This window comes from Triticum dicoccoides, chromosome 4A (assembly GCF_002162155.2).
Source record: "Triticum dicoccoides isolate Atlit2015 ecotype Zavitan chromosome 4A, WEW_v2.0, whole genome shotgun sequence".
NCBI classification, from domain to species: Eukaryota; Viridiplantae; Streptophyta; class Magnoliopsida; order Poales; family Poaceae; genus Triticum; species Triticum dicoccoides.
Window position 1 is genome coordinate 657,270,921 of NC_041386.1, and position 23,862 is coordinate 657,294,782.

Here is a 23,862-nt window from a genome sequence, read left to right on the forward strand (position 1 = left end):
TGAATAAAATCATTGGATCTGAAACCTTGAATACAAAAGAATCTTCCCATGGCTAGTTAATTATTTGACTACTCAGTGTTCTTCAGTTATATCTTTTGGAGTAATTTTTTATTTGCTCACGTGCTTCACGTATATCCTATGAGTAAATGGTTGAATGAATTGAATATCATAAATATAATTTATATACATTTCATATGCTTATAACATGGGGAGTAATGACTTCACACATAATAAGTATAGGTAGTAAACTCATTGAAAGTTAGCAAACGCAGAATTGGTCACTTGAACAATTCATGAAAGAATATTAAAGGAAGAGAGATTTCACATATAAATATACTATCTTGGACATCTTTTTTAATTGTGAGCACTCATTAAAATATGACATGCTAAAAAGTTGATGTTCGACAAGCAAGACAACTTAATGGGTTATGTTTTCCTATATCCGAAACGTTATATTGTCTTGGATCATTCAACATGTTGGGCTTGCCTTTCCCTCTCATGATAGCCAAATTCTTTGCACCAAGTAGAAATACTACTTGTGCTTCCAAACATCCCTTAAACCAGTTTTTCCATGAGAGTCCACCACACCTACCTAAGGACTGAGTAAGATCCTTCAAGTAAGTTGTCATCGGTGCATGCAATAAAAATTGCTCTCTAAATATGTATGATCAATTAGTGTGAAGAAAATAAGCTTTATACGAACTTGTGACAGGGAAGAAATAAAAGCGACGAACTGCATAATAATGGTCTTTATCACAAGCGGCAATATGAAGTGACGTTCTTTTGCATTAAGATTTTGTGCATCCAACCATAAAAGTGCATGACAACCTCTGCCTCCCTCTGCGAAGGGCCTATCTTTAACTTTTATCTTCTACCCTTATACAAGAGTCATGGTGATCATCACGTTTCCTTTTTTACACTTTTTCCTTTGGCAAGCACTTTGTGTTGGAGCGATCCGGATATATATATCCAATTGGATGTAGGTTTTCATAAATTATTATTGTTGACATTACCCTTGAGGTAAAAGGTTGGGAGGCGAAACTATAAGCCCCTATCTTTCTTCGTGTCCGATTAAAACTTTGAACCCATAAATATCACATGAGTATTAGCAATTATGAAAGATTAAATGATAGTTGAGTATGTGGAGTTTGCTAAATAAAAGCTCTAACATAGACCCTTCCTGAAAATAAGATGAATTGCAATTGTTTGATGAATGAGAATATAGTTTGTTAGTTTCAAGAAAGTTTATGATCTATACTTTAACGTGTGAATAGCTTGTTACTTGATCATGAAAAGTTTTATGAGATGAGCTATTGTTATGACATATAATGATGCTAGAAAAGGTGATTGAAATTATAATTTATCAAACTTATGCATTTGCTAGCATTCACACTTCATAAATTATTTCTTTTATCATTTACCTACACGAGGACGAGCAGGAATTAAGCTTGGGGATGCTGATACGTCTCCAACGTATCAATTATTTATGAAGTATTCATGCCATGTTTACAATAGTTTTATATGATTTTGGTATGATTTGATTAGAACTAACCCGGACTCACGCTATTTTTAGCAGAACTACCATTGTGTTGTTTTTGTGCAGAAATAAAAGTTCTCAGAACGCGCTGAAATCAACGGAGATTTTTTCTGGAAATATGAAAAATACTGGAATAAAAATGTATCGGAGGGGAGTCCCGTGGGCCCCACGAGGGTGGGGGCGCGCCCCCTGCCTCGTGGACTCCCCGAGGGGCCCCCTGACGTGAAATCAACGCCAACTCCTCCTATAAATACAGAAACCTTTGGGAAATAACCTAGATCGGAAGTTCCACCGCCGCAAGCCTCTGTAGCCACGAGAAATCAATCTAGGCCCTCTTTGGCACCCTGCCAGAGGGGGCCAACATCACCGGAGGCCATGGGGAAGGATCTCGGAGGGGCCATCATCGCCATGAAGGCCAAGGACCAGAGGGGGAACCTCTCCCCATCCAGGGGGAGGCCATGGAGGAGGAAGCACAAGGGGGAGAACTTCTCCTTCTCTCTCTCGGTGGCGCCGGAGTGCCATCGGGAGGGGAATCATCGCCGCAGTGATCGTCTTCATCAACATCAACATCATCATCACCATCCTCATCTCTTTTACACGGTCCACTCTCCTGCACCCCGCTATAATCCCTACTTGAACATGGTGCTTTATGCCACATATTATGATCCAATGATGTGTTGCCATCTTATGATGTTTTGAGTAGATATCCTTTGTCTTTGGGTTTATTGATGTCTAGATTGGTATGAGTTGTATGATTTATTTTGGTGTTGTCCTATTGTGCCCTTCGTGTCGCGCAAGCGTGAGGGATTCCCGCTATAGGGTGTTGCAATATGTCCATGGTTTACTTATTGTCTGTGTTGCTTGAGTGACATAAGCATAAACACGGATAAGTGGGTCACGGCGTATGGGAATAAAGGGGACTTGATATGTTAATGCTATGGTTGGGTTTTACCTTAATGATCTTTAGTAGTTGTGGATGCTTGCTAGAGTTCCAATCATAAGTGCATATGATCCAAGAAGAGAAAGTATGTTAGCTTATGCCTCTCCCTCATATGAAATTGCAATAGTGATTACTGGTCTTGTTAACAATTGCCTAGGATAATTCCGCACACCGATCCATCATTATTCCACACTCGCTATTTATAATATTTAGTAATATATTCTAACTTTATGATAACAGCACCAACTTTAATATTTTAGCTCTCCGATATCATGCAAAGTTATCCTCTTCATACCCACAACGTAGTTTTATTTCTTGTTTCTAGTTGGAAGCAAACATTCGGTGTACGTAGAGTCGTATTAGTGGTAGATAGGGCTTGAGAGAATATTGATCTTACCTTTAGCTCCTTGTGGGTTCGACACTCTATACTTATCACTTCCACCTTTGGAAATTGCTACGATGATTCCCTGCACTTGGGGATTATCAGTTGGTAACACCAACTAGTACTAAAAGGTTTTGGGGTTTTGGTTTTATTATTTATTTTTTCCTTTAGTTTGTGTTTTCCATTTTTTTTGATTTGCTGGTATTTTACTACATATTGTACACGTTATGCATATATATAAATATAATTTCTCATAGAACCATAGAGATTGTTTTTACATTATAATGGGTTATTAAATCACTAGGTGAAAGAACCGCGGATTAGTTTCAAGTGGATGGATCCTAAGTGCTCAATTCATGGATTATCATGATAATCCATTACTTGATCACTTAGGATTCATCCACTTGAAACTAAGTTGCGGTTCTTTCACCCAATGATATAATAACTCATCATCATCATCTTCTTCATCTCATCATCATCATATTAATATATATAAAAACTCTTGCATCATATCATCACCAACAAGCTAATAATCATCATAGTCATTACCACTCTTTAATCATCATAGTCATTCTAGCTAGCTAATCACTGTTGCTGCTAGCATAGAACATGTGTAGCACTCCTCATTCATCATATTGGAACATGCAGATGAACCCGTCTCCTAATTGTGGGATGCGCTTCTGATTGCTGCCCCCTAGTACTTCTCTGCGATCCTTCACAATTTTGCTCCAATCTTTGACTATTAAGACTTGCTCGCTTTTAGAAATCCTGAATGCACTCATGTGCAATGTAGGATGTCTTGACCGTAAGCTAACTATGGACATGCAACCTTTAGCCTCGATCCACTGAGGCACAACTATCATCGGGAGTCCCTGTAGAAGAAGATCGTAGTAACATACTTCGCAATGAAGTTTAGCTTAAAAATAATGTATGCAAAGGAGGCACCGAGTACAAATAGTAAAAACCTTACCATCTTTCCTAAATAGATGCGACCATAGTTCAGTATGAACACTATTGGTCGCACGTTTTGAGTACTAAGATTTTCAAGTTGGAGGAAAATAATTTGTCTTGACAGTATGAAGATCCTCAATCCATGAAACATAATGACTTATCTCCTCGCAGTTTAGTTCAGCCCCGGGACAGTAGTAGGTCCTGTCTACCAAGCGCTCGACATGTTTACTTGAATGGAAATAAGCTGTCAATAGAAATTAGTTGTCAACTATTTTTGAATAAACAATATCAAAGACATAAATATGATTGAGAAACTTGCATAGTGGTAGAACTGGAGGCGTCTGTACATCGACCCAGATGTTGATATTATCTTCAATATCATCTTCCGGACGAATATCAAATGTGATAAGCATATCAGGCTCAAATGCATAAGCCTTGCATAGTGCTCTCCATTGTTTGCATTCAAAATGGGTGTAGGTGTCTGAATTGTATAATTTTGCGACAAAACTATATCCATGCTCGGTCCTCAAGTTAACTTTTTTTACCTCCATAGTTTCCATAGTATTGAAACCAACCTTATCCAAGACATACTTTCTTGCATGGTAGGGGATACGCTAGTAGAATAGTAAAAATTAAAATTATAAGTTGAAGTAAAAGAAACAAAAGTCATGCTTAATTATGAAAAAAGAGTTGTCATTGTGACTTACTGTATCCACTTCGAAGTTCTCATCCAGCATGATGCTGAAGCGCCTACCACCAACTAGGTGAGGCCTGTCGCACATGTTGCGCTCGTCTTCGCCGTATTCGCACATATCGAATTCCTTTTCGTCATTAGACATTTCCAATGTTCATAGTTGAAACATTAAGTGAAAATCTTATAATCCGAACATTTCATTTGATTAAGAAGCATAACTAAATACCCTAGTTCGACTAATTCAACTAAACACTTACTAAAAATAAACTAGTTCTATTAATTTTCTTACTAAAAATAAACTAGTTCTATCGTAAAAGATTAATTTTATCATCAAATCTCATATACCTAATTTTCTTACTAAAAATAAATTGGTTCTATTAATTTTTAACTACTAATTCAACTAAGCACTTATTAATTTTCTTACTAATTCAACTAAGCACTTACTAATTCAAATCTCATATAGAATTCAACTAGTTCTATTAATTTCAAGGAAACTGCTGATAGGAAAATCAAGATGACCAGCCAGCACAAACTTTACCAGGTTGTCTATTCGTATGAGTTATGATCTATTATTAACATTTGATGTCAAAGAAAATATTGTGATAGAGTCAATATTTTTTGCTATCTTGGCCTTTGTGTTCATCGCGGGTTGCTAGATTAATTTGTCAATAGAGTTTACCATGGGCATTCATTTTGAACAATTTCATCAAATTGCTAAGTTAATTAATCATGCTAATATCTAACATTAATATATCTAATTCATCTATAAACTAAAAGTATAAAAAACTAAATCATCTAACATTAATATCTAGCTAATTCATCTAACATTTGACATTAATATCTAACATTTCTATCGAATTCGAATTCATCTTTATACCATTTCTCTCTCTCTAGTGTGTACTGTGTGTGTGAGAGTGGCCATGGCGCGGCAGGGGGCGGCCTTACAGCAGGGCGATGGCCGGCGATGCGAGGCGATGGGGGCGGCGACGAGGGTAGGCCGGGGTGGCACGCGACGGGGACGGGCCGGGGGCGGCGTGCAACGACGGGGACGGGCGCGCACGGCGACGGGGACGGGCGCGGCGATGGGGACGGTGACGGCGACCGCGCGCGATGGGGGCGGCGACGGGGACAGGCGATGATGCGACGAGGTTAAAGCAGAGGAAGAGGAGAAGAAACTGATTTTTTTCGTAAGTGTTGTTTATATAGGATGGACCTTTAGTACCGGTTGGAGCCACCAACCAGTACTAAAGATCAAATTTGGCTAGGCGAAAAGGCGGAAAGCGTCCCCCTTTAGTACCGGGTCAAGGATGCAACCGATACTAAATACACCCCCTTTAGTACTGGTTGGAGCCATGAAAGCACAAGTGCTCCCTAGGTGGTTTTGGTAATTAATGTCAACATATCTCTTGTTGGACTAACACTTTTATCTAGTATGTTTCAGATAAGTTTAACAATGGAGTGGCATGGACTAAAGGATGTGGGAACTCCTTCAAGATGCTAAGGACAAAGGATTGGCTCAAGCTTCAAGCTCAAGACTCTTCATTTTACATTTTAGTGATCCAAGATCACATTGAGTCTATAGGAAAAGCCAATACTATCAAGGAGGGATGAGGTGTTGCTTAATGAGCCTCTTGCTTCAAGTGCTTAGTGATATGCTCCAAATACCCTCAACTACTTTCTCACTTCCACATATATGTCCCAAAATCTAAAGTCAAACTCGGCCCCACCGATTCTTCCTATCCGGCGCCACCGAGTTTGGATGTCTTAGCCACTGCCACAAACCCTAGGCAAATCGGTCTCACCGATAGGGATCTCAGTCTCACCGAGATGGGATTGTAATCTCTCTGTGTATGTCCATTATCAAAATTGGTCTCACCGAGTTTGAGCAATCGGTACTACCGAGATTACAATGCAAACTCTATGATTAACTTATTATCAAAATCGTTCCCACCGAGTTTGATGATTCGGTCCCACCGAGTTTGCCTGACCAACTCTCTGGTTAGCTAATTACCAAAATCGGTCTCACCGAGTTTGTGTAATTGGTCTTACCGAGATTACGTTATGCCCTAACCCTAACCGAATCGGTCTCACCGAGTTGCATTTCGGTCCCACCGAAAATCACTAACGGTCACTAGGTTTACTAAATCGGTCCGACCGAGTCTGTTGAATCGGTCCCACCGAGTTTGGTAAATTGTGTGTAAAGGTTAGATTTTGTGTGGGGGCTATATATACCCCTCCACCTCCTCTTCATTCGTGGAGAGAGCCATCAGACTAAACCTACACTTCCAACTTACCATTTCTGAGAGAGAACTACCTACTCATGTGTTGAGGCCAAGATATTCCATTCCTACCATATGAATCTTGATCTCTAGCCTTCCCCAAGTTGCTTTCCACTCAAATCTTCTTTCCACCAGATCCAAATCCTATGACAGAGAGTTGAGTGTTGGGGAGACTATCATTTGAAGCACAAGAGCAAAGAGTTCATCATCAACGCACCATTTGTTACTTCTTGGAGAGTGGTGTCTCCTAGATTGGCTAGGTATCACTTGGGAGCCTCTGAAAAGATTGTGGAGTTGAACCAAGGAGTTTGTAAGGGCAAGGAGATCGCCTACTTCGTGAAGATCTACCGCTAGTGAGGCAAGTCTTTCGTGGGCGACGGCCATGGTGGGATAGACAAGGTTGCTTCTTCGTGGACCCTTCGTGGGTGGAGCCCTCCGTGGACTCGTGCAACCATTACCCTTCGTGGGTTGAAGTCTCCATCAACGTGGATGTACGATAGCACCACCTATCGGAACCACGCCAAAAACATCTGTGTCTCCAATTGCGTTTGAATCCTCCAAACCCTTCCCTTTACATTCTTGCAAGTTGCATGCTTTACTTTCCGCTGCTCGTATACTCTTTGCATGCTTGCTTTCTATACGTTGTGAATGTTAAACTTGTGCCTAAACTCCACTTAAATCAAAGGAAATTTTAAAAACTGCAACTTTGGTACTTAGTGTCTAATCACCCCCCCTCTAGACACCTCTTCTCAAGGTCCTACAAGTGGTATCAGAGCATTGGTCTCAATTGCCTTGGTTTAATCACCATTGGAGGAAGATGGATGAGTCTACTTTGGGGAGTCTTAGACATAGAGTGCCTATTCTTGATGGAGAGTATTTTCATGAGTGGAAAAATGAGATGCTTGTAATCTTCAATCAATATCATTTGAACAAGTACATTGCTAGCCCTTGTGCACCTTATGTTGACCCTATGCATCCTACCCATGATGAGTCAATTGACATGGTTAGGAATCTAAGAACTGCCGAACTTATTATTAGAGGATTGCCTAGAAACTTGATTGGATGTTTGCCTACTCTTAAGTGTGCCTACACTATATGGAAATTTCTTGAGGAACGATTTCCAGATTATTCTTTGAAAAATCTTGATGAAATTCTCCATAAGTCTATTGCTTTGAGTAAAATGAATACTGGTGATCCTATGTTTGGTGATCGTCTATTTGAACTTACAAACCTTATGCGTGCCAAAGGAGATGTTGGAATTATTAGTGATATTATTTCCGAAGCTATAAAAATTCATAAGCAAGATTATTGTCAAACTCACTCTAACGAATCACCCTCTCTAGGATTTGATCCACCACATGACGATGTTGAACATGGATACTATGATGACGATGATGATAGTGACTTCGACCTTGATGATGCAATGAGACATTTTGGTCTTATGGCAAATCTTCGGGGATATATGTCAGGAGGAAAGGAATGGGTTCTTGATAGTGGATGTACCGATCACATGACCGGAGATAAAGACATGTTTCATGAGCTTGCTTATAATGATAGTCCTCGAAAGTATGTCACTTTCGGTGACAACTCAAAGGGTAAGGTGGTTGGCCTTGGTAAGGTGGCCATATCACATGATAGCTCCATACAAAATGTCATGCTCGTTCAATCACTTGGATACAACTTACTTTTAGTATATAGACTTGCTGATTTCGGTTTCAATGTCCTATTTACTGAAGTAGATTGCCAAGTGTTTCATCGAGACAATCATAAAATGGTCTTTACCGGTGTGCGTAGAGGTGATCTATACATTGTTGATTTCACTAAAAAGGCTCAAATTAAAACTTGCTTCATTGCTAAATCCTCAAAAGGTTGGTTATGGCATAGACGATTAGCTCATGTTGGTATGCGAAACCTTGACAAGCTTATTAAGGGAAATCATATCCTTGGAGTTAATGATGTCATATTTGATAAGGATAGACTTTGAGGTGCTTGTCAGGCAGGTAAACAGGTTGGAGGAAGGCATCCCGTGAAGAACATCATGACCACAAAGAGGCCACTTGAGCTACTTCAGATGGATCTTTTTGGTCCCAACTCTTACAAGAGTCTCGGTGGAAATTCTTTTGGTCTAGTTATAGTTGATGATTTTTCCAGATTTACGTGGGTGTTCTTTCTCGATGATAAATCGCAGGTCCAAAACATCTTCAAAAACTTTGCTAGGAAGGCCCAAAATCAATTTGAAGTGAAGATCAAGAAGGTTCGCAGTGACAACGGAACGGAGTTCAAGAACGCAAATGTGGACACCTTTCTTGACGAAGAAGGGATTTCACACGAGTTCTCGGCTACGTACACACCTCAAGAAAATGGAGTTGTTGAGAGGAAGAACCGGGCGCTCATCGAAATGGCGAGAACGATGCTTGATGAGTACAAGACGCCGAAGCACTTTTGGGCAGAAGCGGTTGAGACAGCTTGTCATGCAACAAATCGCTTGTATCTTCACAAGCTACTCGGCAAGACAGCATACGAGCTCCTCACTGGTAACAAACCCCAAGTTGCATACTTTCGAGTATTAGGCTCAAAGTGCTACATTCTTGATAAGCATCGCCGTTCTAAATTTGCTCCTAAGTCTCATGAAGGTTTCCTACTAGGTTATGGCTCAAACTCTCACACTTACCGTGTCTACAACAACTTCACCCAAAAGGTTGAAGAGACGGTAGATGTGAAGTTTGATGAATCTAACGGCTCGCAAGTAGAGCAATTGCCAATTGATGTAGGAGATAAAGATCCTTCGGAAGAAATCCAAGACTTGTCTATTGGCAAGGTCCGTCCAACGGAGGTGAAGGAGAGTACCTCGTCCGTCCAAGTGGAAGCTTCTACTTCACGACAAGGTGAACCAAGAGTTGATACGGAAGCATCCACAAGTGGGACACACCAAGTTGAAGAAAACGAGGAAGTGCATCAAGATGAACGTCAACAACCTCCTTCTCCACCACGACAAGAGAACGACAACGCCAACAATGAAGAAGACCAAGAAGAAGAACAAGATGAAGAAGATTTTCAATGAAGACCCAAGCAAAAGCTTTCACGAGTTCGAGCAAGAATTGCTAAAGATCATCCCGTCGAGCAAATCTACAATGATATTCAAACCGGGACAATCACTCGCTCTAAAACTCGTTTAGCTAACTTTTGTGAAAACTATTCTTTCATCTCTAGCATTGAACCTATGAAGGTTGAAAAATCATTGGAAGATCCGGATTGGATAAATGCTATGCATGAAGAGCTACACAACTTTGAGAGGAACCAAGTTTGGACATTGGTTGAGAAGCCCGACAACAACCACAACATCATCGGTACCAAATGGGTGTTTCGCAACAAGCAAGATGAAGATGGACAAGTAGTTCGCAACAAAGCACGTCTCATCGCCCAAGGCTACACGCAAGTCGAAGGTATGGACTATGGTGAGACTTACGTCCCCGTTGCTAGACTTGAGTCCATTCGCATCTTACTTGCCTATGCTAATCACCATGATATCACCTTGTACCAAATGGACATTAAAAGTGCTTTTCTAAATGGTGAAATAGAGGAGGAAGTTTATGTTAGACAACCTCCCGGCTTTATCAATCCTAAGAAACCCAATCATGTTTACAAACTTCACAAAGCTCTTTATGGTCTTAAACAAGCTCCTAGAGCATGGTATAAATGCTTGACCAAGTTCCTTATTGAAAAAGGCTTTGAAATTGGGAAAATTGATTCAACACTTTTTACTAAAAGGGTTAATGGAGAACTCTTTGTGTGCCAAATTTATGTTAATGATATTATATTTGGTTCAACTAACCCTCATTTTAGTGAAAAGTTTGGGAAGCTAATGTCGGAGAAGTTTGAGATGTCTATGATGAGTGAACTCAAATTCTTTCTTGGTTTGCAAATCAAGCAAACTAAGGAAGGTACCTTTGTCTCTCAAACGAAGTACACCAAGGACCTATTCAAGAAGTTCAATATGCAAGAATGCAAAGGTATGTCTACACCCATGCCTACTAGTGGACATCTTGACTTGACCAAAGATGGTGAACCAGTTGATCAAAAGGTTTATCGCTCTATGATTGGTTCATTGTTATATCTATGTGCTTCACGTTCCGATATCATGCTAAGTGTGTGCATGTGTGCACGATATCAAGCTGCTCCTAAAGAATGTCATCTTAAGGTCGTGAAAAGGATAGTAAGATACTTAATCCATACACCAAATTTTGGCATTTGGTATCCTAAGAGGGCCTCTTTCGATCTTGTTGGCTACTCCGACTCGGACTATGCCGGAGACAAGGTTGATAGAAAGTCCACTTCGGGTACTTGTCAATTTCTTGGTAGATCTCTTGTGTCTTGGTCCTCCAAGAAACAAAACTCGGTATCCTTATCCACCGCCGAAGCGGAATACATTGCCGCCGGTTCATGTTGTGCTCAATTACTTTGGATGACCCAAACTCTTAAAGATTATGGGACATATGTGAAACATGTTCCATTGCTTTGTGACAATGAAAGTGCTATCAAAATTGGTCATAATCCTGTGCAACATTCTCGAACTAAGCATATTGAAGTTTGTCATCGTTTCATTCGAGATCATGTTGCTAAGGGTGACATTGATCTTAAGCATGTTCGCACCGAAAAGCAACTAGCGGATATATTCACGAAACCTCTTGATGATAAAGTGTTTTGCAGGTTAAGAGGAGAATTGAACATCATTGATGCTCCAAACTTGGAGTAGAAACTCCATTGGATACATGCAAGACATGAGCTTATGACTAATCCTTGATATTTCTCTTATGATGAAAATCTTATGTCTTGGATATATTTGGATCTTGCATGTTATCTAACCCATGTAGGTACTTGGTTGAATCAAATTTCATGAGGTTGTAATCTACTCATATCTTGAGCAATCTCTACATCACCAAGTCTCTACACTATGGTGGTTGAAGACAAGGAAGCACAAAAACCATTCAAACATATCCTTTGACAAATTCTATGTTGAGCTTCATGATTGTCATTTTTGGATACACAAGTGCTCTTCCTTGCAAGAACTAACCCATGTAGGTAGATGGACTCAAATTCCAAGTGGTGCTCCCAACTCTTGATGCGCTACATCAACCTTGAGCAACCCACGCAAGTTCAACTACATGGACAACACCACCAACCAAGGTATGTTATTCCATCTTAGAGAAGCTTTACTCCAAGTCATGAGTTAAAGCAACTCGACAAGATGTGAATACATCAAGATGCTTAAATGAAAAATGGCAACCCCATTTTGAGCTTAAACGATGAGTATGACCTATGATCAAGCGATCTCACTTGACTCCTAAGTCAATATACTCTAACATAGGTGACTCTGTCACCGACCATCTCTAGATGAAGTTCTCTTATGTTCTTTTCTGTGTTTTTTTTTCATTCATCTCATGCATATTTGTTTCCCCTTTTTTTTTAAAAACTTCATCTAGATTTCCTTTTGTTTTCTCTACATTTTCTGCATCAAATTTATTGCACATCTTTCAGTAAATTCCTTGCAAATCTTTGTGAGATCTTATTAGTCTAGTGAGCTGAGGTGACAAGTGTTTTCTCTACGATGAACTCGGTTACACCGATTTGTTATTTTCGGTCCAAGAGAAAACTTTCGGTATCACCGAAGCATACCACTCGGTGCCTCCGATTTCAACAACAGGAAAATTAGTTTGCCACTTATTCTGTATTTCTTCTAACCCGGCTCCATCCAATGAATCTTGTCCTCTACAAGCATCACAATTTTTATCAATGCTTTGTACTGTGACTCAAGGATCAAACCCATTCAACAGATTCCAGAAAACCCTTCTTGGAAATTGATGTCAAAGGGGGAGAGAGATCACATCAAAGCTTATCACTTAAAGAGATCACATCAGAGAGGGAGAGAGAGATCCTTCAGGGGGAGAGAGAGAGAGATCTCCAAGGGGAGAGAATACTAGTAGAGAGTATTTCTCAAGGATCCCAGATGCTTGGTGTTCAAGAGGAGAGATGCCATAGGTCTTCTTAAGGGGAAAGACATGATCATATGTGCTTATTTGCATTAGCTCTGTTCATTTATATCTTTCAGCTCTGATTTTCTGTTCCCTATCTTCTCCCAATATCCCATGCTAGATTCAGGGGGAGCAAGACATCTAAGGGAAAGAAATCATTCAAATTCATTGCATATCTTTACTCTTGGGGACATGTCTAATCCAATGTAGTACTTAGTACTCGCTCTCTACATGTCATCCCAGTCTTGGTATTCTTGTGGTTTCTTTTGTTTGCTCTGGCTAGTAGGTGCATCTGTGTTATCTAACCTTATTTTCACAGGTTCATTCCATCCTAAGCCAACTCAAGACTACAAGGTAAGTATATGCATCACAATCATGGGAATGAGGAATTCTTGCTGATGTACATACTGTTTGCAAGAAGGACTCATGGGCATGAAGGTATTTTCTTTAATATTATTTGCTCTCATGCATATGGCCAAGATACATGTAACACATTGCCTGCTCTATCTTGGTTATACCCTCACATGATTCTATATTCCCTACGCACATGATTCTATATTCCATATTCACATGATTGCATACATGTAGGGGGAGTCTATGCTTGTTACATGTCTTTCCAAAGCTTTACTTGCTACTCTTTATATCTTTATCTAAAGCTTTGATGTATGTTGTCATCAATTACCAAAAAGGGGGAGATTGAAAGCACAAGTGCTCCCTAGGTAGTTTTGGTAATTAATGTCAACATATCTCTTGTTGGACTAACACTTTTATCTAGTATGTTTCAGATAAGTTCAACAATGGAGTGGCATGGACTAAAGGATGTGGGAACTCCTTCAAGATGCTAAGGACAAAGGATTGGCTCAAGCTTCAAGCTCAAGACTCTTCATTTTACATTTTAGTGATCCAAGATCACATTGAGTCTATAGGAAAAGCCAATACTATCAAGGAGGGATGAGGTGTTGCTTAATGAGCCTCTTGCTTCAAGTGCTTAGTGATATGCTCCAAATACCCTCAACTACTTTCTCACTTCCACATATATGTCCCAAAATATAAAGTCAAACTCGGCCCCACCGATTCTTCCTATCCGGCGCCACCGAGTTTGGATGTCTTAGCCACTGCCACAAACCCTAGGCAAATCGGTCTCACCGATAGGGATCTCGGTCTCACCGAGATGGGATTGTAATCTCTCTGTGTATGTCCATTATCAAAATTGGTCTCACCGAGTTTGAGCAATCGGTACTACCGAGATTACAATGCAAACTCTGTGGTTAACTTATTATCAAAATCGTTCCCATCGAGTTTGATGATTCGGTCCCACCGAGTTTGCCTGACCAACTCTCTGGTTAGCTAATTACCAAAATCGGTCTCACCGAGTTTGTGTAATCGGTCTTACCGAGATTACGTTATGCCCTAACCCTAACCGAATCGGTCTCACCGAGTTGCATTTCGGTCCCACCGAAAATCACTAACGGTCACTAGGTTTACTAAATCGGTCTGACCGAGTCTGTTGAATCGGTCCCATCAAGTTTGTAAATTGTGTGTAACGGTTAGATTTTGTGTGGAGGCTATATATACCCCTCCACCTCCTCTTCATTCGTGGAGAGAGCCATCAGACTAAACCTACACTTCCAACTTACCATTTCTGAAAGAGAACTACCTACTCATGTTTGAGGCCAAGATATTCCATTCCTACCATATGAATCTTGATCTCTAGCCTTCCCCTAGTTTCTTTCCACTCAAATCTTCTTTCCACCAGATCCAAATCCTATGAGAGAGAGTTGAGTGTTGGGGAGACTATCATTTGAAGCACAAGAGCAAGGAGTTCATCATCAATGCACCATTTGTTACTTCTTGGAGAGTGGTGTCTCCTAGATTGGCTAGGTGTCACTTGGGAGCCTCCGACAAGATTGTGGAGTTGAACCAAGGAGTTTGTAAGGGCAAGGAGATCGCCTACTTCGTGAAGATCTACCGCTAGTGAGGCAAGTCCTTCATGGGCGACGGCCATGGTGGGATAGACAAGGTTGCTTCTTCGTGGACCCTTCGTGGGTGGAGCCCTCCGTGGACTCGCGCAACCATTACCCTTCGTGGGTTGAAGTCTCCATCAACGTGGATGTGCGATAGCACCACCTATCAGAACCACGCCAAAAACATCCGTGTCTCCAATTGCGTTTGAATCCTCCAAACCCTTCCCTTTACATTCTTGCAAGTTGCATGCTTTACTTTCCGCTGCTCATATACTCTTTGCATGCTTGCTTGCTATACGTTGTGAATGTTAAACTTGTGCCTAAACTCCACTTAAACCAAAGGAAATTTTAAAAACTGCAACTTTGGTACTTTGTGTCTAATCACCCCCCCCCTCTAGACACCTCTTCTCAAGGTCCTACAAGCCACGAACCAGTACTAATGGGGGTACACTGGCCCTGGTGCTGTGCACAAAGTCTAGTCCCACCTCGCCGAGCGAAGAGCAGCTGCACTGATTTATAAACCCAGCCACGGCAGCTTTATCGAGCTCCTCTCTAAAGCAGGCCTTTTGGGCCTACCTCTGTTGTCCTGCCCTGTTGGGCCTACTGGGCTTGCGCGCCTACATCCTGGCCCAACAACAGGTTGGGTTTCTAGTCGTATGCAGGCCGTTGTGGCCCAATAGGTGGGCTTTTTTTATTTAATTTTTTTCTTTTTTTCTTTTCTGCTTTATTTATTTTCTTTTATTTATTTCGGAGTTGTTTTTTGCTGTATTTATAATTTCTTTGTGAATATTTTTGCTTTAGGTAAAAAACTTTCGTTAGTGCCAGAAGTTTTCAAATTTGAATTATTTGAAATTTGTGTGAATCACTAGTTTGGGAATAACTTTACTTTAAAAAAAGATTTTCCAGTGATTCTTTTTTCTTATGTTAATATTAGTGTGTTTTATCACTATATTCAATTTGGTAATACTTTGGTTATTTAAAAATTGAAATGCCTTTGTAACACACGAGTTTTCGTCCGAAACCCTGATACTTCGAAAGAGATTGTCCATTTTGTACATGAAGTGCATCCAATTTTTGCCGTAACCCTCTCTACTTTTTTGCACATGCTATGTGGGAGTGGAATGATCATACCATGCCAACTTTCAACATTTTCAGAGTTCATTTGTAGTGCTTTTCAATTTCAAGGTCATTTAGTTAAAAAATTTAATAAATGAGCTGAAAATTAGCAAATGATGTCAGAAAGGGTTAAAAGTCAATGACGTGGCTTTGAATGGTGCATACAGAACGCACAAAAAGTCTGGAGTTGTAATAAGTTTAAAAAAATGGATGCCTTTGTAACACATGAGTTTTCGTCTGAAACCTTGATACTTCGAAAGAGATTGTCCATTTTGTACACGAAGTGCATCCAGTTTTTTCCGTAACCCTCTCTACTTTTTGCACATGTTATGTGAGTGGAATGATGATACCATGCCAACTTTCAACCTTTTCAGAGTTCTTTTTATAGTGCTTTTCAATTTCAGAGTCATTTAGTTAAAAAAATCAGTAAATGAGCTGAAAATTAGCAAATGATGTCAGAAAGGGTTGATAGTCAATGGTGTGGCTTTGAATGGTGCATACTGAACGCACAAAAAGTCTGGAGTTGTAATAAGTTTAAAAAATGAAATGCCTTTGTAACACATGAGTTTTCGTCCGAAACCCTGATACTTCGAAAGAGATTGTCCATTTTCTACATGAAGTGCATCTAGTTTTTGCCGTAACCCTCTCTAGTTTTTTGCACATGCTATGTGGGTGTGGAATGATGATACCATGCCAACTTTCAACCTTTTCAGAGTTCATTTGTAGTTTCAATTTCAGGGTCATTTAGCTAAAAAACAGTAAATGAGCTGAAAATTAGCAAATGATGTCAGAAAGGGTTGAAAGTCAATGACGTGGCTTTGAATGGTGCATGTAGAACACACAAAATGTCTGGAGTTGTAATAAGTTTAAAAAAATGGATGCCTTTGTAACACATGAGTTTTCGTCTGAAACCTTGATACTTCGAAAGAGATTGTCCATTTTGTACACGAAGTGCATCCAGTTTTGCCGTAACCCTCTCTACTTTTTTGCACATGCTATGTGAGTGGAATGATGATACCATGCCAACTTTCAACCTTTTCAGAGTTCTTTTTATAGTGCTTTTCAATTTCAGAGTCATTTAGTTAAAAAATCAGTAAATTAGCTGAAAATTAGCAAATGGTCAAAAAGGGTTGAAAGTCAATGGTGTGGCTTTGAATGGTGCATACTAAACGCACAAAAAGTCTGGAGTTGTAATAAGTTTTAAAAAATGAAATGCCTTTGCAACACATGAGTTTTCGTCCGAAACCCTGATACTTCGAAAGAGATTGTCCATTTTGTACATGAAGTGCATCCAATTTTTGCTGTAACCCTCTCTAGTTTTTTGCATATGCTATGTGGGTGTGGAATGGATACCATGCCAACTTTCAACCTTTTAAGAGTTCATTTATAGGGCTTTTCAATTTCAGGGTCATTTAGCTAAAAAATCAGTAAATGAGCTGAAAATTAGCAAATGATGTCATAAAGGATTGAAAGTCAATGACGTGGCTTTGAATGGTGCATACTGAACGCACAAAAATTTTGGAGTTGTAATAAGTTAAAAAAATGAAATGCCTTTGCAACACATGAGTTTTCTTCCGAAACCCTGATACTTCGAAAGAGATTGTCCATTTTGTACAAGAAGTGCATCCAGTTTTCGTTGTAATCCTCTCTACTTTTTTGCACATGCTATGTGGGTGGAATGATGATACCATGCCAACTTTCAACCTTTTCAGAGTTCATTTGTAGTGCTTTTCAATTTCAGGGTCATTTAGCTAAAAAATCAGTAAATGAGCTGAAAATTAGCAAATGATGTCAAAAAGGGTTGAAAGTCAATGACATGGCTTTGAATGGTGCATACTGAACGCACGAAAAGTCTGGAGTTGTAATATGTTTAGAAAAATGAAATGCCTTTGTAACATATGAGTTTTCGTCCGAAATCCTGATACTTCGTAAGAGATTGTCCATTTTGTACACGAAGTGCATCCAGTTTTTACCGTAGCCCTCTATACTTTTTTGCACATGCTATATGGGTGGAATGATGATATCATGCCAACTTTCAACTTTTTCAGAGTTCATTTGTAGTGCATTTAAATTTCAGGGTCATTTAGTTAAAAAAATCAGTAAATGAGCTGAAAATTAAGTCCGGAGTTGAACCTTTTCCGTAAATGATAGCAAATGAAGGAAGAAAAGAGTTGAACATTGATGATGTGCCTTTAAATGGTGCATAATGAACTAAAAAAGTCCAGAGTTAAAATTAGTTATTAAAAATGAAGGAGAGTCGCGATGCTCAGCGACACGTTGCCTCAAGGCCTGAAGCTAAGCAACGTGCAGGTGAGCATTGCGCCTCTCCTTCATCGTTCCTCGTCTCTGCACTCAGGGCTTATAAAACTGCTGCCAATCCCTCTTGCTTGGCGAGGTGGGACTAATTTTGTTATGATCCACTTAAACATAGCTATAATATTCTTCAATAGCAAAAAGAATTAACTAACGGTTCATCTATAGTACTGGTTCGTGGCATGAACCGGTACTAAAGGTGCTGGTGGGGGCCGCAGCCTGTCACCAGCCTGCCACCGCCTCTGTAGTACCGGTTCGTGGCACGAAGCGATACTAAAGGTTAGCCATGAACCAGTACTAATGGGTGTCGCCGCCTAGCCATTGGAACCGGCACCAATGATCACATTAGTGTCGGTTCAGTTACAAACCGGGACTAATGTGCTTCACATTAGGCCCTTTTTCTACTAGTGTTCCTTTCTTCACCAGTGACTTTCAAGGGGACAAAAACAGGTCAAGCCCTTATCTACCTTTCGCACTAACCCTGACATAGATGTAGTCCCCCTCGTACATCAGATTTTGTTAAACCATCTAAACAATTTCTAAAAAACTCTTAAGGGTCTATGTGGGTTACGCGACTAGTAGTCGAAAGTTTAGTCCCACCCAAGATTTGAAGAAAGAGTTGAACCATTTTACAAGGGTTATTCTTCCACATCCTATTGGAGCTTGAAAAGAGAAGTGGTTCCCGCACATTCCTCCTTCGTTGCCCACCTCGCCACAGCATGCGCGCGCGTCATGTTTCGAGAATGAGCCAAGCCGAGCTCAGACCTATGTCACTTCTACGCTTGCGCTTACTTTTTGTTGGCAGGAACGGAGAAGTCTTTAGCAGACGAGTCATGATCTAAGACGTCAGATCATGGGCTATTACCGACTCAAACATGGGTTCAGCCCACATCTCACCACCCGGCCAAGGCTATATGTTGAAGGTGGAGGCTAACCCTAGCCGTAATGAAGAACATATCACATTTTCTCTGCCCCCACGCGCACTGCCACCGTCGTTCCACTCTCTATTATTGCTAGCACCAATGATTAGAGAGCATACCTCCGAAACCCCGCCTCTCGAGATCCTGTATGGGAGAGAGGCAATTTAGGTTTTTGGGGGTGTCTCCTATGGGATTGCTCGCCTTCGTTCGTCTACTTCCACTACGTATTCGCAGCCTTCGCCATCACCATGAGCAGCAATTCGAAGCTGACAAGGAGGCCGCCGAGAACTAGGCTGCTGAAGAGACTGCCACCGCCGCGGCTAACGCTTGGGCGACTGAAGAGTATAACTCCTTGGCCCTGGAGTGGGAGCTGCGATAATGACACATCAGGGGCTCCATATGGTGGTCGCAATGGTCGTCTCGCGGTTCAAGAATCTCAATTAATTATTATAATGTTTTGATGTCTATCATATTATATCAGAGCCATCTTTGTGATTTTTTTAAACTATTTCTTCAAACAGAAAAAAAAGTGTAGAAATGAACACACTTTCGTATCAAGTGAGAGAAAACCAACACCTAGTTTTCCATGCCATATCCTGTTCCCCTTCTCCTCCCCACCCACAGCTAGGTTGCGAACCCTAGCTCCTCCTGAATCCTGATGTGAGCCTCGCGGGAGATTCCAGATCCAGCTGCCGGCGCCCGGCTCCGTCCTCCTCCTCCTCTTCCTCTCTCGCTGGCCAGGCCAGGCCACTAGGCGCTCAAGACTCGTAAGCGGTGAGCTCCTCCGTCTCCGCGATGTGACAGTGCCTACCTACACCTAGGATTTTAGCACTTGAGCTGGTTAGGCAGATCGATGCTCCGCCTGACCAACATTGTTTCTTTCTTTCAGTAGATCTATCATCTGTGCAGTGGTAGTGCAGTTTTTATCTGACGCGCATCTCCCGTTGTTTCACCCTGTTCCTGAAAGAAAAGAAAAGAAATGGCACATGTTTTGCAGATTACTACTTTACCTACCCAAAATTTGTTCCTTTCAGTAGATCTATCTATTCCGCCTGGTACAAATGGTGAGGAAATATATACTTGGCTGTCCGGTGCAGGCCTATCACCGTTTCAGCATGCTCTACATGAAGCAGAGTGGCACAGATTGCCACTTTACCTCATCGAAGAAAACTTGTTTTCTTTTAGTTGAGACAACGGAGTTCATTTGATCCGACAATTGCCCTACAAACAAAAGATATCCAGTAATATACTTTTCTGGGATGCGCTTCGTCTTCGCCATGTACTTGAATAACACAACACTTCCTTTTCAACACACACCACATATCACATATGAATGCCGTGAGCCTTTTTAGTCTAAAACAAAAATGGAAATGACATGTGTACTTCGACTAGGAGGATCACTGATGTGGGGCCATCACAAGAACAAAATTATTTTATAGCTCGTCATACTCTGCTCCTGTTGTTATTTCTAGTCATAAGACGCCAGTCAAAGGATCCTTACTCTCTTTTTTGTTCATGCTCCTCATTCTCTGAAGAAAAATGCCTAAGCGCACTGTCTAAGTTTAGTTGCAGTTACTACTTACTGCTTACTGCAGGCATACGTAGTGCAAGGTTAGGTGGTATGGTGGATTTAGTTTTACTAGTACTTTCTTTCTGTCTGGTGGATGGATGGTTTCTGCCGCATCTTCATATTCTCATTATGCTCTGAACTTCTTCAGCTTCTTTTATTATACTGAGTTGATGGCCTTTGTTGTTAGAATTGTACAATAAGCATCGCAAGTTGCAGTTTTTATTCTGTTTTAACTATGACTCATATTTCTTCTCTTGTAGACTTGCGTGATGGTGGCTCCACAGTATAGACCTTGGTCAGATCTTCCGCCGAAACTCCTGGGCCTTGTCCTCAAGCGCCTCCCTTCCCTAGCTGACCGTGTTCGTCTGAGGGCAGTCTGTCACCCATGGTGCTCTAATGGTCTGCTACAACAGCTTCCCCTCCCATTCCCGTGGCTCACCCTCCCTGATGGTACCTTCTTCAGCATCCCAGGAGGCGAGGTTCACCGCATGCCTGTACCAGATGATGCTAGTTGCTGTGGCTCTGTCGACAACTAGTTATTCCTCATGAGCAGTGATGACACATGCACGTTGATGAACCCTTTCTCCAAGACCACGTTCGAGTTTCCTAATCTGGTCACAGTTTGGCGGCGTGAGGCGCATTATGAATCTGATCCTAAGCAACTTTTGTACAAGTTGGTCACACCCTCGGCCCTGGACATATCACCTGATTCCCTCATTGCGGCATTGACCAAGGATGGTGGCAATGGTACACTTTGCATTAGCCAGCCACCGATTGCCACTTACATGGTACAGGGCAATAGGAAGCCATTGCAGCACCTATTTGATGTTGCCTTCTTTGATGGAAAGTTGTACGCGGTGTCTGTCTTTGGCAAGCTCTTCAGCCTTAAGTTTCATAACAACCTTGGTAGTAAGCCGAAGATCGAATGCGTAATTGAGTCTTTGGGTGACTGTCGTGGAGGACCAGAATGCATTCCCAGAGAGGAAGTGTGTACATACAGGTTATATCTAGTTGAATGTGGTGGTAGACTGTTGATGGTTAGACGATTTATTCGTCGCATAGGCCCTCTCTCTAGGGATTGTGTGTTTGAAAATATGCAGACTGGTGGGTTTGTTGTCCTTGAGGCAGACTTGCACTCCAACCCTTGCCGATGGAGAAGGATCAAAGAGTTGGGTGGGCATGCTCTCTTTATTGGCCAGCATGGCTCCAAGTCCATGCCTGCTAGAGAATGCAGCGGATCTGAAGAAGATTGCATCTACTTCATTTGTGACTATCCCCATCCGAAGTATTTTTCGAGTCCATTTCGTGACTCTGGTGTGTACAACATGCGAAATGAGAGGATCATGCCATTGATGTCTCAGACTGCAGCACCTGCACATGATGCTGGCCAGTGGCGCCCGACATGGTTTTGACCTCCTGAAGCTGTGTGATCAATCCAGCAGGGTTTGCTCTACTGAAGCTTTATCAACAGAGGGGTGTGCAGATTCTCGTCTTGCTCTGCTGAAGCTTTGCGATCAACCAACCCAGCCTGGGTTCTGCCCATCTTTATCCTAGTGATATGTTATTGTGCAACTTAAGTTATTAGTTAGTAGTATGTTGATCAACCAGCCTGGTTCTGGTTATCCTTGTCATAGTGCTATGGTATGTACCATCTAGTCGTGAACTTCTAATTAGCATGATGTACGCTTCAGATCTTATGATTGGTCTCAAATTCTTAATGGGATGTATTCGGATGTACAACTTGCTCTTTTATCTGGGTGAGAATGTACCACCTGAACAAACTTTTCATCTCTGAAGGTGAACAAACTTTTCTATCTCTGAAGGTGAACAAACTTGGTCACTAGCGCCTGAATCCTGACCACTGTAAGTACATCCTAGGGCTATGTTGCCGTTTGACGATCTTAATGTGATGTATATCAGCGAATGTGAAAGTCTTTCTTACAGCAACCAGATATTTTTTTAGTCCTACGCAATGTTTTTTTTGTTGTTGTTGCGAAAAATACGCAATGTAGTTGAGCAAACTTCTTCCCTGAAGGCCAAAGTGGTCAACAAACCTGGGTGCCTCATTAGCCCAAGAACCCTGATCGTTGTCGCTGGGCATACAGAGTTTTGTTCATAACTATGATCAGTTTTTGGATTGATTCACTCCTATGCAAAGACAAGTTCCTTCTCTTTCCTTGAGATTTCTTTTTTTTTTTTTTTTGAGAACCGCCCAACATGGCACTTTATTCATAGCTTGGCGGAACAGATTCTGACTGAACAACCTCGATCAGGTACTCAGGGATTACATTTGAGACTAATAGAGCTAATGGTAATAGTAAGAGCCTCCCGTGCACACACATGTGCAGCCATATTTGCTCCTCTTCTCACAAACTGTAGCTTGAACCCCTGAAAACGTTGGAGATACGACTTCATCTCCTTGATCACTTGTCCACCACTGGACCTCTCCACCTTATTATGCCATCTTCCCTTGAGATTGGAAATCATTTTCCCTATGCGTGATCCTCAATTCAATTATCTTACATACATGTTCATATATCTACACTTTTTATATCAAAAAATAGTCCCTCCATTTCTAAATATAAACCCTTTTGAGATTCCAATAGGGACTACACAAGGAGCAAAATGAGTGAATCTACAATAAAAAATGAGTGAATCTACATGATTTTTTATATTAAAAGAGAGTGGATTTTTGGAACATGGATGCATTGGAGGACTTTATTTTAAATAGTTTAAGAATCACATTTAAATTTTTTAAAACTCCCGAAAATAACTATACATGATTATATGGATGGATATTACACACGTGTAAAGTTTGGTGATGAAATAAATAAATTGTGAGCTCTGCAAAAAGACAAAATGATGATATATAAATAGTGAGTAATACATACACTGTTCATCTTTCCAAAATCATGATTCTGTCATTTGTGTGTAGCTCACATGGTTACTTATTTCATCATCAGAATTTGCACATGTACATCCATATGAACCCGAGGAATTGTTTTTGAATTTTTTTGAAACATCAAAATATCATTTTGGCGCTATTCAAAATATAGGGCTCCAATACTCATGTCCACCAAAGTTACTTTTTGATGATGAAATCTATAAAAAGGCTTATATTTAGAAACAAAGGAGGTATATGTTGATTTCTATGCTACATAAAACTA